This window comes from Pleurodeles waltl, chromosome 2_2 (genome assembly GCF_031143425.1).
Source record: "Pleurodeles waltl isolate 20211129_DDA chromosome 2_2, aPleWal1.hap1.20221129, whole genome shotgun sequence".
NCBI classification, from domain to species: Eukaryota; Metazoa; Chordata; class Amphibia; order Caudata; family Salamandridae; genus Pleurodeles; species Pleurodeles waltl.
Genome location: NC_090439.1, coordinates 661,559,613 through 661,577,790, shown reverse-complemented (window position 1 = coordinate 661,577,790; position 18,178 = coordinate 661,559,613).

Here is an 18,178-nt window from a genome sequence, read left to right as displayed (position 1 = left end):
TGGGAGGGGGAGCACTCTGCCAGCATGGGCTTTGCAGCCCTATGCTTCCTCTCCTGTACCACCTCTTGCGCACCTGCCTAGACTCCTCCTCGACCTCTTCTTCTCCTGCATCACTGCCACTACGATACCACCGACTCTTGCTCTCTCCCCCTGCTCCATCTACGTCCCCCTTTCTCCTCTAGGTCCTACCAGCCACCTCTGCTATCCCTCTCTCTCAGCCTTCCCTTCTTGCTCCTCCCCCCCATTCTCCTCTAAGTCCCATCAACCCCCCTCCTCTCCTCCTAGGCTCCGCCTACTCCCCCTCTTTCTGCACCTCTCTTAGCCTGCCCTTCTTGCTCCGCCCCCACCTCATGTGCTCCCTCTATTCCCGCCCTTTGACACAGCCTGCACCTATCCTTGCTCTCTCTGCATGTACGCACATACACACTTACAGCCACTTTACAATCCACCATTCACAAGTCCAGCTATGCTCTATACACACATACATATTACTTACCAATTTAGCAGCCATCTCCGACTTACCTCTGCTTTGCCGCCATCAGTCACCTGGTGCCGAGCCCAGGATTCGAACCCTGGTTGTCTGGGTGGAAGTCAGGAACTTACCCACTGGACCACACGGGCTTCCATATCTCTAGCATGTCAAATCTTCCCTATATCATGGATATGAAGTGTCCTTTACAGTGGAAGCCATAAGGAATGACATCACAACCTTTATGTTGGTGATAGGGTCTGTGGCACAGTCAAAACCCAGCAAGGAGCTATAGCTCAGTGGCAAGATCAAGTGCCTTTGGTGCAGCCGGCTATCCCTATGTAGGGGTTCGAATCCAGCCAACGCCTTTAAAGTACTTTTAGGTGGAAAAAAATACAACATTTTATTTTTTTCATTTAGAAAGATTATTTTGACTTCAAAATTACAGGAATAATGTAAGTATTTTATTTTTTGCATTATAAGCCCAAATTTAGAAATCTTGCCCCCCACCTTATCTCCCCCTCCTTTTGCTCAAGTAGGTAAAATAGGAGCAAAGCCTTGTATTCATTGATCAATGTATTCGTTTTTTCCTCAAATTGGGGAACAGAAATAAGACCTTGTGCTTTGCTTTGCTTTGCTTTGCTTTGCTTTGCAGCCAGGCCAGGCCTTTGGGACTGGGAATTTAAACATCCCATTCTTAGTCTGCAGCTTTTACCATAAGCCCACAAACGCCCAGGTTCTGTATAGAGGATTACTGCAGGTAATTCTGGACCCTGCTAAATGAGGGTGGGGTCCTTATCTGTAGGCATTCGTAGGGAAAAATCCTTAGCCTAAGACAGTTTGGCAACTTTAAAAATCTGCTGAAGACCATATGTTGAAGGTCGTATCACACCATCCTAGAGGAAGCTCGGCAAAGTAATCATGGGAGAACATTATTTGCATAGGACAGCCCCTTTCTCAACCCTATTATTATGCTGCAGTTGCCATGTAGCATTACTAGAGGGCAGCAGCATGAAGATAAATCCACAGAGAGACTTTAAATCTGTTTGCTGAACAACTTCTTGTTCTTGTTGTTTTTTCGTCAGCCTATAGAGTAGAGGACTGGAATGACAGAGTGAATGAGTATTAAGAAATGATTGGCCTGTATATGTGGTGAAGGGGGCACGGGATTTGGAAGGAAAACTGCAATATAAAAGTGTCAAAGCATAGATGCTTGCAGAGAGATAGAGTGAGTGTGCCTTCTGTCTCTTTGAAGGGACATGCGAAAGAAGAACAACAGACCCACAGTCCTCAGGTGGGAGAAGCACGGAAGAGTATTCACCCCAAAATGAATATACTCACACCATCTCAAAGCTTCGGTTAGTGATATGATGCTTTGCAGGATGAAGGATTTGCCATGTACGGTGCATAGATGTGCACAGTTGGGGAGGCGCTTACCAGAATATCAAAAGCACACTCTTTAGAAGTGTCCTTACAGCCGAAATGCCAGGCACTCTTTTGGGGTTATGAGGCCTAGAAAAACCATCCCAAGAGACCATATAACATGTGCTGCAACGGGGCAATGAAATCATGGGGAGACCATCTCCCAAGAATCCTAACACATGTTCCTTGTTTCCCGTCTCAATACCATTACCTGCCTGAAAGCTGAACCCCAAGTCCTCCCCTCCCCCTTTGCCCCTAGCCTTTAGTGATACCGCCGCTCGAAAGAAAGGGCGCAATAAACAAGAATATATGTAGCACTCCCGAAAAACACAAGCTGCATCATTCTGCGTCTCCTACCACCCCTGTAATAATGCACCCCAACACCCCTTTTGACACTGCACCCCCAAATTTGCCCCCCCCTCCCTTCCCACTACCACCAACCTGGAGATTGGAGGGGAGTATAAAAATGATGGTTCCATCACCAAAATCCCCTCCTTTGTAATCACCCTGTTGGTGTGCTGGGAGGGGGAGCACTCTGCCAGCATGGGCTTTGCAGTCCTATGCTTCCTCTCCTGTACCACCTCTTGCACACTGGCCTAGACTCCTCCTCGACCTCTTCTTCTCCTGCATCACTGCCACTACGATACCACCTACTGTTGCTCTCTCCCCTGCTCCATCTACGTCCCCCTTTCTCCTCTGGGTCCTACCAGCCACCTCTGCTATCCCTCTCTCTCAGCCTTCCCTTCTTGCTCCTCCCCCCCATTCTCCTCTAAGTCCCATCAACTCGGCTCCGCCTACTCCCCCTCTTTCTGCACCTCTCTTAGCCTGCCCTTCTTGCTCCGCCCCCACCTCATGTGCTCCCTCTATTCCCGCCCTTTGACACAGCCTGCACCTATCCTTGCTCTCTCTGCATGTACGCACATACACACTTACAGCCACTTTACAATCCACCATTCACAAGTCCAGCTATGCTCTATACACACATACATATTACTTACCAATTTAACAGCCATCTCCGACTTACCTCTGCTTTGCCGCCATCAGTCACCTGGTGCCGAGCCCGGGATTCTAACCCTGGTTGTCTGGGTGGAAGTCAGGAACTTACCCACTGGACCACACAGGCTTACATATCTGTAGCATGTCAAATCTTCCCTATATCATGGATATGAAGTGTCCTTTACAGTGGAAGCCATAAGGAATGACATCACAACCTTTATGTTGGTGATATGGTCTGTGGCACAATCAAAACCCATCAAGGAGCTATAGCTCAGTGGCAAGATCAAGTTCCTTTGGTGCAGCAGGCTAGCCCTACCTAGGGGTTCGAGTACAGCCAACGCCTTTAAAGTACTTTTAGGTGGAAAAAAATACAACATTTTATTTTTTTCATTTAGAAAGATTATTTTGACTTCAAAATTGCAGGAATAATGTCAGTATTTTATTTTTTGCATTATAAGCCCAAATTTACAAATCTTGCCCCCCACCTTATCTCCCCCTCCTTTTGCTCAAGTAGGTAAAATAGGAGCAAAGCCTTGTATTCATTGATCAATGTATTCGTTTTTTCCTCAAATTGGGGAACAGAAATAAGACCTTGTGCTTTGCTTTGCTTTGCTTTGCTTTGCTTTGCAGCCAGGCCAGGCCTTTGGGACTGGGAATTTAAACATCCCATTCTTAGTCTGCAGCTTTTACCATAAGCCCACAAACGCCCAGGTTCTGTATAGAGGATTACTGCAGGTAATTCTGGACCCTGCTAAATTAGGGTGGGGTCCTTATCTGTAGGCATTTGTAGGGAAAAATCCTTAGCCTAAGACAGTTTGGCAACTTTAAAAATCTGCTGAAGACCATATGTTGAAGGTCGTATCACACCATCATAGAGGAAGCTCGGCAAAGTAATCATGGGAGAACATTATTTGCATAGGACAGCCCCTTTCTCAACCCTATTATTATGCTGCAGTTGCCATGTAGCATTACTAGAGGGCAGCAGCATGAAGATAAATCCACAGAGAGACTTTAAATCTGTTTGCTGAACAACTTCTTGTTCTTGTTGTTTTTTCATCAGCCTATAGAGTAGAGGACTGGAATGACAGAGTGAATGAGTATTAAGGAATGATTGGCCTGTATATGTGGTGAAGGGGGTGCGGGATTTGGAAGGAAAACTGCAATATAAAAGTGTCAAAGCATAGATGCTTGCAGAGAGATAGAGTGAGTGTGCCTTCTGTCTCTTTGAAGGGACATGCGAAAGAAGAACAACAGACCCACAGTCCTCAGGTGGGAGAAGCATGGAAGAGTATTCACCCCAAAATGAATATACTCACACCATCTCAAAGCTTCAGTTAGTGATATGATGCTTTGCAGGATGAAGGATTTGCCATGTACGGTGCATAGATGTGCACAGTTGGGGAGGCGCTTACCAGAATATCAAAAGCACACTCTTTAGAAGTGTCCTTACAGCCGAAATGCCAGGCACTCTTTTGGGGTTATGAGGCCTAGAAAAACCATCCCAAGAGACCATATAACATGTGCTGCAACGGGGTAATGAAATCATGGGGAGACCATCTCCCAAGAATCCTAACACATGTTCCTTGTTTCCCGTCTCAATACCATTACCTGCCTGAAAGCTGAACCCCAAGTCCTCCCCTCCCCCTTTGCCCCTAGCCTTTAGTGATACCGCCGCTCGAAAGAAAGGGCGCAATAAACAAGAATATATGTAGCACTCCCGAAAAACACAAGCTGCATCATTCTGCGTCTCCTACCACCCCTGTAATAATGCACCCCAACCCCCCTTTTGACACTGCACCCCCAAATTCCCCCCCCCCCCTTCCCACTACCACCAACCTGGAGATTGGAGGGGAGCATAAAAATGATGGTTCCATCACCAAAACCCCCTCCTTTGTAATCACCCTGTTTGTGTGCTGGGAGGGGGAGCACTCTGCCAGCATGGGCTTTGCAGCCCTATGCTTCCTCACCTGTACCCACCTCTTGCACACTGGCCTAGACTCCTCCTCTTCTCCTGCATCACTGCCACTACGATACTACCTACTCTCTCCCCCTGCTCCATCTACGTCCCCCTTTCTCCTCTAGGTCCTACCAGCCACCTCTGCTATCCCTCTCTCTCAGCCTTCCCTTCTTGCTCCTCCCCCCCATTCTCCTCTAAGTCCCATCAACCCCCCTCGTCTCCTCCTAGGCTCCGCCTACTCCCCCTCTTTCTGCACCTCTCTTAGCCTGCCCTTCTTGCTCCGCCCCCACCTCATGTGCTCCCTCTATTCCCGCCCTTTGACACAGCCTGCACCTCTCCTTGCTCTCTCTGCATGTACGCACATACACACTTACAGCCACTTTACAATCCACCATTCACAAGTCCAGCTATGCTCTATACACACATACATATTACTTACCAATTTAGCAGCCATCTCCGACTTACCTCTGCTTTGCCGCCATCAGTCACCTGGTGCCGAGCCTGGGATTCGAACCCTGGTTGTCTGGGTGGAAGTCAGGAATTTACCCACTGGACCACACGGGCTTCCATATCTCTAGCATGTCAAATCTTCCCTATATCATGGATATGAAGTGTCCTTTACAGTGGAAGCCATAAGGAATGACATCACAACCTTTATGTTGGTGATAGGGTCTGTGGCACAGTGAAAACCCATCAAGGAGCTATAGCTCAGTGGCAAGATCAAGTGGCTTTGGTGCTGCAGGCTAGCCCTGTATAGGGGTTCGAATCCAGCCAACGCCATTAAACTACTTTTAGGTGGAAAAAAATACAACATTTTATTTTTTTCATTTAGAAAGATTATTTTGACTTCAAAATTACAGGAATAATGTAAGTATTTTATTTTTTGCATTATAAGCCCAAATTTAGAAATCTTGCCCCCCACCTTATCTCCCCCTCCTTTTGCTCAAGTAGGTAAAATAGGAGCAAAGCCATGTATTCATTGATCAATGTATTCATTTATTCCTCAAATTGGGGAATAGAAATAAGGCCTTGTGCTTTGCTTTGCTTTGCAGCCAGGCCAGGCCTTTGGGACTGGGAATTAAAACATCCCATTCTTAGTCTGCAGCTTTTACCATGAGCCCACGAACACCCAGGTTCTGTATAGAGGATTACTGCAGGTAATTCTGGACCCTGCTAAATGAGGGTGGGGTCCTTATCTGTAGGCATTCGTAGGGAAAAATCCTTAGCCTAAGACAGTTTGGCAACTTTAAAAATCTGCTGAAGACCATATGTTGAAGGTCGTATCACACCACCATAGAGGAAGCTCGGCAAAGTAATCATGGGAGAACATTATTTGCATAGGACAGCCCCTTTCTCAACCCTATTATTATGCTGCAGTTGCCATGTAGCATTACTAGAGGGCAGCAGCATGAAGATAAATCCACAGAGAGACTTTAAATCTGTTTGCTGAACAACTTCTTGTTCTTGTTGTTTTTTCATCAGCCTATAGAGTATAGGACTGGAATGACAGAGTGAATGAGTATTAAGGAATGATTGACCTGTATATGTGGTGAAGGGGGTGAGGGGTTTGGAAGGAAAACTGCAATATAAAAGTGTCAAAGCATAGATGCTTGCAGAGAGATAGAGTGAGTGTGCCTTCTGTCTCTTTGAAGGGACATGCGAAAGAAGAACAACAGACCCACAGTCCTCAGGTAGGAGAAGCACGGAAGAGTATTCACCCCAAAATGAATATACTCACACCATCTCAAAAGCTTCGGTTAGTGATATGATGCTTTGCAGGATGAAGGATTTGCCATGTACGGTGCATAGATGTGCACAGTTGGGGAGGCGCTTACCAGAATATCAAAAGCACACTCTTTAGAAGTGTCCTTACAGCCGAAATGCCAGGCACTCTTTTGGGGTTATGAGGCCTAGAAAAACCATCCCAAGAGACCATATAACATGTGCTGCAACGGGGCAATGAAATCATGGGGAGACCATCTCCCAAGAATCCTAACACATGTTCCTTGTTTCCCGTCTCAATACCATTACCTGCCTGAAAGCTGAACCCCAAGTCCTCCCCTCCCCCTTTGCCCCTAGCCTTTAGTGATACCGCCGCTCGAAAGAAAGGGCGCAATAAACAAGAATATATGTAGCACTCCCGAAAAACACAAGCTGCATCATTCTGCGTCTCCTACCACCCCTGTAATAATGCACCCCAACACCCCTTTTGACACTGCACCCCCAAATTTGCCCCCCCCCCCTCCCTTCCCACTACCTCCAACCTGGAGATTGGAGGGGAGCATAAAAATGATGGTTCCATCACCAAAACCCCTCCTTTGTAATCACCCTGTTTGTGTGCTGGGAGGGGGAGCACTCTGCCAGCATGGGCTTTGCAGCCCTATGCTTCCTCTCCTGTACCACCTCTTGCACACTGGCCTAGACTCCTCCTCGACCTCTTCTTCTCCTGCATCACTGCCACTACGATACCACCTACTCTTGCTCTCTCCCCCTGCTCCATCTACGTCCCCCTTTCTCCTCTAGGTCTTACCAGCCACCTCTGCTATCCCTCTCTCTCAGCCTTCCCTTCTTGCTCCTCCCCCCCATTCTCCTCTAAGTCCCATCAACCCCCCTCCTCTCCTCCTAGGCTCCGCCTACTCCCCCTCTTTCTGCACCTCTCTTAGCCTGCCCTTCTTGCTCCGCCCCCACCTCATGTGCTCCCTCTATTCCCGCCCTTTGACACAGCCTGCACCTATCCTTGCTCTCTCTGCATGTACGCACATACACACTTACAGCCACTTTACAATCCACCATTCACAAGTCCAGCTATGCTCTATACACACATACATATTACTTACCAATTTAGCAGCCATCTCCGACTTACCTCTGCTTTGCCGCCATCAGTCACCTGGTGCCGAGCCCGGGATTCGAACCCTGGTTGTCTGGGTGGAAGTCAGGAACTTACCCACTGGACCACACGGGCTTCCATATCTGTAGCATGTCAAATCTTCCCTATATCATGGATATGAAGTGTCCATTACAGTGGAAGCCATAAGGAATGACATCACAACCTTTATGTTGGTGATAGGGTCTGTGGCACAGTCAAAACCCAGCAAGGAGCTATATCTCAGTGGCAAGATCAAGTGCCTTTGGTGCAGCAGGCTAGCCCTGTATAAGGGTTCGAATCCAGCCAACGCCTTTAAAGTACTTTTAGGTGGAAAAAAATACAACATTTTATTTTTTTCATTTAGAAAGATTATTTTGACTTCAAAATTACAGGAATAATGTGAGTATTTTATTTTTTGCATTATAAGCCCAAATTTAGAAATCTTGTCCCCCACCTTATCTCCCCCTCCTTTTGCTCAAGTAGGTAAAATAGGAGCAAAGCCTTGTATTCATTGATCAATGTATTGGTTTTTTCCTCAAATTGGGGAACAGAAATAAGGCCTTGTGCTTTGCTTTGCTTTGCTTTGCTTTGCTTTGCTTTGCTTTGCTTTGCAGCCAGGCCAGGCCTTTGGGACTGGGAATTTAAACATCCCATTCTTAGTCTCCAGCTTTTACCATGAGCCAACAAACGCCCAGGTTCTGTATAGAGGATTACTGCAGGTAATTCTGGACCCTGCTAAATGAGGGTGGGGTCCTTATCTGTAGGCATTTGTAGGGAAAAATCCTTAGCCTAAGACAGTTTGGCAACTTTAAAAATCTGCTGAAGACCATATGTTGAAGGTCGTATCACACCATCCTAGAGGAAGCTCGGCAAAGTAATCATGGGAGAACATTATTTGCATAGGACAGCCCCTTTCTCAACCCTATTATTATGCTGCAGTTGCCATGTAGCATTACTAGAGGGCAGCAGCATGAAGATAAATCCACAGAGAGACTTTAAATCTGTTTGCTGAACAACTTCTTGTTCTTGTTGTTTTTTCGTCAGCCTATAGAGTAGAGGACTGGAATGACAGAGTGAATGAGTATTAAGAAATGATTGGCCTGTATATGTGGTGAAGGGGGCACGGGATTTGGAAGGAAAATTGCAATATAAAAGTGTCAAAGCATAGATGCTTGCAGAGAGATAGAGTGAGTGTGCCTTCTGTCTCTTTGAAGGGACATGCGAAAGAAGAACAACAGACCCACAGTCCTCAGGTGGGAGAAGCACGGAAGAGTATTCACCCCAAAATGAATATACTCACACCATCTCAAAGCTTCGGTTAGTGATATGATGCTTTGCAGGATGAAGGATTTGCCATGTACGGTGCATAGATGTGCACAGTTGGGGAGGCGCTTACCAGAATATCAAAAGCACACTCTTTAGAAGTGTCCTTACAGCCGAAATGCCAGGCACTCTTTTGGGGTTATGAGGCCTAGAAAAACCATCCCAAGAGACCATATAACATGTGCTGCAACGGGGCAATGAAATCATGGGGAGACCATCTCCCAAGAATCCTAACACATGTTCCTTGTTTCCCGTCTCAATACCATTACCTGCCTGAAAGCTGAACCCCAAGTCCTCCCCTCCCCCTTTGCCCCTAGCCTTTAGTGATACCGCCGCTCGAAAGAAAGGGCGCAATAAACACGAATATATATGTAGCACTCCCGAAAAACACAAGCTGCATCATTCTGCGTCTCCTACCACCCCTGTAATAATGCACCCCAACACCCCTTTTGACACTGCACCCCCAAATTTGACCCCCCCCCTCCCTTCCCACTACCACCAACCTGGAGATTGGAGGGGAGCATAAAAATGATGGTTCCATCACCAAAACCCCCTCCTTTGTAATCACCCTGTTTGTGTGCTGGGAGGGGGAGCACTCTGCCAGCATGGGCTTTGCAGCCCTATGCTTCCTCTCCTGTACCACCTCTTGCGCACCTGCCTAGACTCCTCCTCGACCTCTTCTTCTCCTGCATCACTGCCACTACGATACCACCTACTCTTGCTCTCTCCCCCTGCTCCATCTACGTCCCCCTTTCTCCTCTAGGTCCTACCAGCCACCTCTGCTATCCCTCTCTCTCAGCCTTCCCTTCTTGCTCCTCCCCCCCATTCTCCTCTAAGTCCCATCAACCCCCCTCCTCTCCTCCTAGGCTCCGCCTACTCCCCCTCTTTCTGCTCCTCTCTTAGCCTGCCCTTCTTGCTCCGCCCCCACCTCATGTGCTCCCTCTATTCCCGCCCTTTGACACAGCCTGCACCTATCCTTGCTCTCTCTGCATGTACGCACATACACACTTACAGCCACTTTACAATCCACCATTCACAAGTCCAGCTATGCTCTATACACACATACATATTACTTACCAATTTAGCAGCCATCTCCGACTTACCTCTGCTTTGCCGCCATCAGTCACCTGGTGCCGAGCCCAGGATTCGAACCCTGGTTGTCTGGGTGGAAGTCAGGAACTTACCCACTGGACCACACGGGCTTCCATATCTCTAGCATGTCAAATCTTCCCTATATCATGGATATGAAGTGTCCTTTACAGTGGAAGCCATAAGGAATGACATCACAACCTTTATGTTGGTGATAGGGTCTGTGGCACAGTCAAAACCCATCAAGGAGCTATAGTTCAGTGGCAAGATCAAGTGCCTTTGGTGCAGCAGGCTAGCCCTGTGTAGGGGTTCGAATCCAGCCAACGCCTTTAAAGTACTTTTAGGTGGAAAAAAATACAACATTTTATTTTTTTCATTTAGAAAGATTATTTTGACTTCAAAATTACAGGAATAATGTAAGTATTTTATTTTTTGCATTATAAGCCTAAATTTAGAAATCTTGCCCCCCACCTTATCTCCCCCTCCTTTTGCTCAAGTAGGTAAAATAGGAGCAAAGCCTTGTATTCATTGATCAATGTATTCGTTTTTTCCTCAAATTGGGGAACAGAAATAAGACCTTGTGCTTTGCTTTGCTTTGCTTTGCAGCCAGGCCAGGCCTTTGGGACTGGGAATTTAAACATCCCATTCTTAGTCTGCAGCTTTTACCATAAGCCCACAAACGCCCAGGTTCTGTATAGAGGATTACTGCAGGTAATTCTGGACCCTGCTAAATGAGGGTGGGGTCCTTATCTGTAGGCATTCGTAGGGACAAATCCTTAGCCTAAGACAGTTTGGCAACTTTAAAAATCTGCTGAAGACCATATGTTGAAGGTCGTATCACACCATCCTAGAGGAAGCTCGGCAAAGTAATCATGGGAGAACATTATTTGCATAGGACAGCCCCTTTCTCAACCCTATTATTATGCTGCAGTTGCCATGTAGCATTACTAGAGGGCAGCAGCATGAAGATAAATCCACAGAGAGACTTTAAATCTGTTTGCTGAACAACTTCTTGTTCTTGTTGTTTTTTCGTCAGCCTATAGAGTAGAGGACTGGAATGACAGAGTGAATGAGTATTAAGAAATGATTGGCCTGTATATGTGGTGAAGGGGGCACGGGATTTGGAAGGAAAACTGCAATATAAAAGTGTCAAAGCATAGATGCTTGCAGAGAGATAGAGTGAGTGTGCCTTCTGTCTCTTTGAAGGGACATGCGAAAGAAGAACAACAGACCCACAGTCCTCAGGTGGGAGAAGCACGGAAGAGTATTCACCCCAAAATGAATATACTCACACCATCTCAAAGCTTCGGTTAGTGATATGATGCTTTGCAGGATGAAGGATTTGCCATGTACGGTGCATAGATGTGCACAGTTGGGGAGGCGCTTACCAGAATATCAAAAGCACACTCTTTAGAAGTGTCCTTACAGCCGAAATGCCAGGCACTCTTTTGGGGTTATGAGGCCTAGAAAAACCATCCCAAGAGACCATATAACATGTGCTGCAACGGGGCAATGAAATCATGGGGAGACCATCTCCCAAGAATCCTAACACATGTTCCTTGTTTCCCGTCTCAATACCATTACCTGCCTGAAAGCTGAACCCCAAGTCCTCCCCTCCCCCTTTGCCCCTAGCCTTTAGTGATACCGCCGCTCGAAAGAAAGGGCGCAATAAACAAGAATATATGTAGCACTCCCGAAAAACACAAGCTGCATCATTCTGCGTCTCCTACCACCCCTGTAATAATGCACCCCAACACCCCTTTTGACACTGCACCCCCAAATTTGCCCCCCCCTCCCTTCCCACTACCACCAACCTGGAGATTGGAGGGGAGTATAAAAATGATGGTTCCATCACCAAAATCCCCTCCTTTGTAATCACCCTGTTGGTGTGCTGGGAGGGGGAGCACTCTGCCAGCATGGGCTTTGCAGTCCTATGCTTCCTCTCCTGTACCACCTCTTGCACACTGGCCTAGACTCCTCCTCGACCTCTTCTTCTCCTGCATCACTGCCACTACGATACCACCTACTGTTGCTCTCTCCCCTGCTCCATCTACGTCCCCCTTTCTCCTCTGGGTCCTACCAGCCACCTCTGCTATCCCTCTCTCTCAGCCTTCCCTTCTTGCTCCTCCCCCCCATTCTCCTCTAAGTCCCATCAACTCGGCTCCGCCTACTCCCCCTCTTTCTGCACCTCTCTTAGCCTGCCCTTCTTGCTCCGCCCCCACCTCATGTGCTCCCTCTATTCCCGCCCTTTGACACAGCCTGCACCTATCCTTGCTCTCTCTGCATGTACGCACATACACACTTACAGCCACTTTACAATCCACCATTCACAAGTCCAGCTATGCTCTATACACACATACATATTACTTACCAATTTAACAGCCATCTCCGACTTACCTCTGCTTTGCCGCCATCAGTCACCTGGTGCCGAGCCCGGGATTCTAACCCTGGTTGTCTGGGTGGAAGTCAGGAACTTACCCACTGGACCACACAGGCTTACATATCTGTAGCATGTCAAATCTTCCCTATATCATGGATATGAAGTGTCCTTTACAGTGGAAGCCATAAGGAATGACATCACAACCTTTATGTTGGTGATATGGTCTGTGGCACAATCAAAACCCATCAAGGAGCTATAGCTCAGTGGCAAGATCAAGTTCCTTTGGTGCAGCAGGCTAGCCCTACCTAGGGGTTCGAGTACAGCCAACGCCTTTAAAGTACTTTTAGGTGGAAAAAAATACAACATTTTATTTTTTTCATTTAGAAAGATTATTTTGACTTCAAAATTGCAGGAATAATGTCAGTATTTTATTTTTTGCATTATAAGCCCAAATTTACAAATCTTGCCCCCCACCTTATCTCCCCCTCCTTTTGCTCAAGTAGGTAAAATAGGAGCAAAGCCTTGTATTCATTGATCAATGTATTCGTTTTTTCCTCAAATTGGGGAACAGAAATAAGACCTTGTGCTTTGCTTTGCTTTGCTTTGCTTTGCTTGGCAGCCAGGCCAGGCCTTTGGGACTGGGAATTTAAACATCCCATTCTTAGTCTGCAGCTTTTACCATAAGCCCACAAACGCCCAGGTTCTGTATAGAGGATTACTGCAGGTAATTCTGGACCCTGCTAAATTAGGGTGGGGTCCTTATCTGTAGGCATTTGTAGGGAAAAATCCTTAGCCTAAGACAGTTTGGCAACTTTAAAAATCTGCTGAAGACCATATGTTGAAGGTCGTATCACACCATCATAGAGGAAGCTCGGCAAAGTAATCATGGGAGAACATTATTTGCATAGGACAGCCCCTTTCTCAACCCTATTATTATGCTGCAGTTGCCATGTAGCATTACTAGAGGGCAGCAGCATGAAGATAAATCCACAGAGAGACTTTAAATCTGTTTGCTGAACAACTTCTTGTTCTTGTTGTTTTTTCATCAGCCTATAGAGTAGAGGACTGGAATGACAGAGTGAATGAGTATTAAGGAATGATTGGCCTGTATATGTGGTGAAGGGGGTGCGGGATTTGGAAGGAAAACTGCAATATAAAAGTGTCAAAGCATAGATGCTTGCAGAGAGATAGAGTGAGTGTGCCTTCTGTCTCTTTGAAGGGACATGCGAAAGAAGAACAACAGACCCACAGTCCTCAGGTGGGAGAAGCACGGAAGAGTATTCACCCCAAAATGAATATACTCACACCATCTCAAAGCTTCAGTTAGTGATATGATGCTTTGCAGGATGAAGGATTTGCCATGTACGGTGCATAGATGTGCACAGTTGGGGAGGCGCTTACCAGAATATCAAAAGCACACTCTTTAGAAGTGTCCTTACAGCCGAAATGCCAGGCACTCTTTTGGGGTTATGAGGCCTAGAAAAACCATCCCAAGAGACCATATAACATGTGCTGCAACGGGGTAATGAAATCATGGGGAGACCATCTCCCAAGAATCCTAACACATGTTCCTTGTTTCCCGTCTCAATACCATTACCTGCCTGAAAGCTGAACCCCAAGTCCTCCCCTCCCCCTTTGCCCCTAGCCTTTAGTGATACCGCCGCTCGAAAGAAAGGGCGCAATAAACAAGAATATATGTAGCACTCCCGAAAAACACAAGCTGCATCATTCTGCGTCTCCTACCACCCCTGTAATAATGCACCCCAACACCCCTTTTGACACTGCACCCCCAAATTCCCCCCCCCCCTTCCCACTACCACCAACCTGGAGATTGGAGGGGAGCATAAAAATGATGGTTCCATCACCAAAACCCCCTCCTTTGTAATCACCCTGTTTGTGTGCTGGGAGGGGGAGCACTCTGCCAGCATGGGCTTTGCAGCCCTATGCTTCCTCACCTGTACCCACCTCTTGCACACTGGCCTAGACTCCTCCTCTTCTCCTGCATCACTGCCACTACGATACTACCTACTCTTGCTCTCTCCCCCTGCTCCATCTACGTCCCCCTTTCTCCTCTAGGTCCTACCAGCCACCTCTGCTATCCCTCTCTCTCAGCCTTCCCTTCTTGCTCCTCCCCCCCATTCTCCTCTAAGTCCCATCAACCCCCCTCGTCTCCTCCTAGGCTCCGCCTACTCCCCCTCTTTCTGCACCTCTCTTAGCCTGCCCTTCTTGCTCCGCCCCCACCTCATGTGCTCCCTCTATTCCCGCCCTTTGACACAGCCTGCACCTCTCCTTGCTCTCTCTGCATGTACGCACATACACACTTACAGCCACTTTACAATCCACCATTCACAAGTCCAGCTATGCTCTATACACACATACATATTACTTACCAATTTAGCAGCCATCTCCGACTTACCTCTGCTTTGCCGCCATCAGTCACCTGGTGCCGAGCCTGGGATTCGAACCCTGGTTGTCTGGGTGGAAGTCAGGAATTTACCCACTGGACCACACGGGCTTCCATATCTCTAGCATGTCAAATCTTCCCTATATCATGGATATGAAGTGTCCTTTACAGTGGAAGCCATAAGGAATGACATCACAACCTTTATGTTGGTGATAGGGTCTGTGGCACAGTGAAAACCCATCAAGGAGCTATAGCTCAGTGGCAAGATCAAGTGGCTTTGGTGCTGCAGGCTAGCCCTGTATAGGGGTTCGAATCCAGCCAACGCCATTAAACTACTTTTAGGTGGAAAAAAATACAACATTTTATTTTTTTCATTTAGAAAGATTATTTTGACTTCAAAATTACAGGAATAATGTAAGTATTTTATTTTTTGCATTATAAGCCCAAATTTAGAAATCTTGCCCCCCACCTTATCTCCCCCTCCTTTTGCTCAAGTAGGTAAAATAGGAGCAAAGCCATGTATTCATTGATCAATGTATTCATTTATTCCTCAAATTGGGGAATAGAAATAAGGCCTTGTGCTTTGCTTTGCTTTGCAGCCAGGCCAGGCCTTTGGGACTGGGAATTAAAACATCCCATTCTTAGTCTGCAGCTTTTACCATGAGCCCACGAACACCCAGGTTCTGTATAGAGGATTACTGCAGGTAATTCTGGACCCTGCTAAATGAGGGTGGGGTCCTTATCTGTAGGCATTCGTAGGGAAAAATCCTTAGCCTAAGACAGTTTGGCAACTTTAAAAATCTGCTGAAGACCATATGTTGAAGGTCGTATCACACCACCATAGAGGAAGCTCGGCAAAGTAATCATGGGAGAACATTATTTGCATAGGACAGCCCCTTTCTCAACCCTATTATTATGCTGCAGTTGCCATGTAGCATTACTAGAGGGCAGCAGCATGAAGATAAATCCACAGAGAGACTTTAAATCTGTTTGCTGAACAACTTCTTGTTCTTGTTGTTTTTTCATCAGCCTATAGAGTATAGGACTGGAATGACAGAGTGAATGAGTATTAAGGAATGATTGGCCTGTATATGTGGTGAAGGGGGTGAGGGATTTGGAAGGAAAACTGCAATATAAAAGTGTCAAAGCATAGATGCTTGCAGAGAGATAGAGTGAGTGTGCCTTCTGTCTCTTTGAAGGGACATGCGAAAGAAGAACAACAGACCCACAGTCCTCAGGTAGGAGAAGCACGGAAGAGTATTCACCCCAAAATGAATATACTCACACCATCTCAAAAGCTTCGGTTAGTGATATGATGCTTTGCAGGATGAAGGATTTGCCATGTACGGTGCATAGATGTGCACAGTTGGGGAGGCGCTTACCAGAATATCAAAAGCACACTCTATAGAAGTGTCCTTACAGCCGAAATGCCAGGCACTCTTTTGGGGTTATGAGGCCTAGAAAAACCATCCCAAGAGACCATATAACATGTGCTGCAACGGGGCAATGAAATCATGGGGAGACCATCTCCCAAGAATCCTAACACATGTTCCTTGTTTCCCGTCTCAATACCATTACCTGCCTGAAAGCTGAACCCCAAGTCCTCCCCTCCCCCTTTGCCCCTAGCCTTTAGTGATACCGCCGCTCGAAAGAGAGGGCGCAATAAACAAGAATATATGTAGCACTCCCGAAAAACACAAGCTGCATCATTCTGCGTCTCCTACCACCCCTGTAATAATGCACCCCAACACCCCTTTTGACACTGCACCCCCAAATTTGCCCCCCCCCCCCTCCCTTCCCACTACCTCCAACCTGGAGATTGGAGGGGAGCATAAAAATGATGGTTCCATCACCAAAACCCCTCCTTTGTAATCACCCTGTTTGTGTGCTGGGAGGGGGAGCACTCTGCCAGCATGGGCTTTGCAGCCCTATGCTTCCTCTCCTGTACCACCTCTTGCACACTGGCCTAGACTCCTCCTCGACCTCTTCTTCTCCTGCATCACTGCCACTACGATACCACCTACTCTTGCTCTCTCCCCCTGCTCCATCTACGTCCCCCTTTCTCCTCTAGGTCTTACCAGCCACCTCTGCTATCCCTCTCTCTCAGCCTTCCCTTCTTGCTCCTCCCCCCCATTCTCCTCTAAGTCCCATCAACCCCCCTCCTCGGCTCCGCCTACTCCCCCTCTTTCTGCACCTCTCTTAGCCTGCCCTTCTTGCTCCGCCCCCACCTCATGTGCTCCCTCTATTCCCGCCCTTTGACACAGCCTGCACCTATCCTTGCTCTCTCTGCATGTACGCACATACACACTTACAGCCACTTTACAATCCACCATTCACAAGTCCAGCTATGCTCTATACACACATACATATTACTTACCAATTTAGCAGCCATCTCCGACTTACCTCTGCTTTGCCGCCATCAGTCACCTGGTGCCGAGCCCGGGATTCGAACCCTGGTTGTCTGGGTGGAAGTCAGGAACTTACCCACTGGACCACACGGGCTTCCATATCTGTAGCATGTCAAATCTTCCCTATATCATGGATATGAAGTGTCCATTACAGTGGAAGCCATAAGGAATGACATCACAACCTTTATGTTGGTGATAGGGTCTGTGGCACAGTCAAAACCCAGCAAGGAGCTATATCTCAGTGGCAAGATCAAGTGCCTTTGGTGCAGCAGGCTAGCCCTGTATAAGGGTTCGAATCCAGCCAACGCCTTTAAAGTACTTTTAGGTGGAAAAAAATACAACATTTTATTTTTTTCATTTAGAAAGATTATTTTGACTTCAAAATTACAGGAATAATGTGAGTATTTTATTTTTTGCATTATAAGCCCAAATTTAGAAATCTTGTCCCCCACCTTATCTCCCCCTCCTTTTGCTCAAGTAGGTAAAATAGGAGCAAAGCCTTGTATTCATTGATCAATGTATTGGTTTTTTCCTCAAATTGGGGAACAGAAATAAGGCCTTGTGCTTTGCTTTGCTTTGCTTTGCTTTGCTTTGCTTTGCAGCCAGGCCAGGCCTTTGGGACTGGGAATTTAAACATCCCATTCTTAGTCTCCAGCTTTTACCATGAGCCAACAAACGCCCAGGTTCTGTATAGAGGATTACTGCAGGTAATTCTGGACCCTGCTAAATGAGGGTGGGGTCCTTATCTGTAGGCATTCGTAGGGAAAAATCCTTAGCCTAAGACAGTTTGGCAACTTTAAAAATCTGCTGAAGACCATATGTTGAAGGTCGTATCACACCATCCTAGAGGAAGCTCGGCAAAGT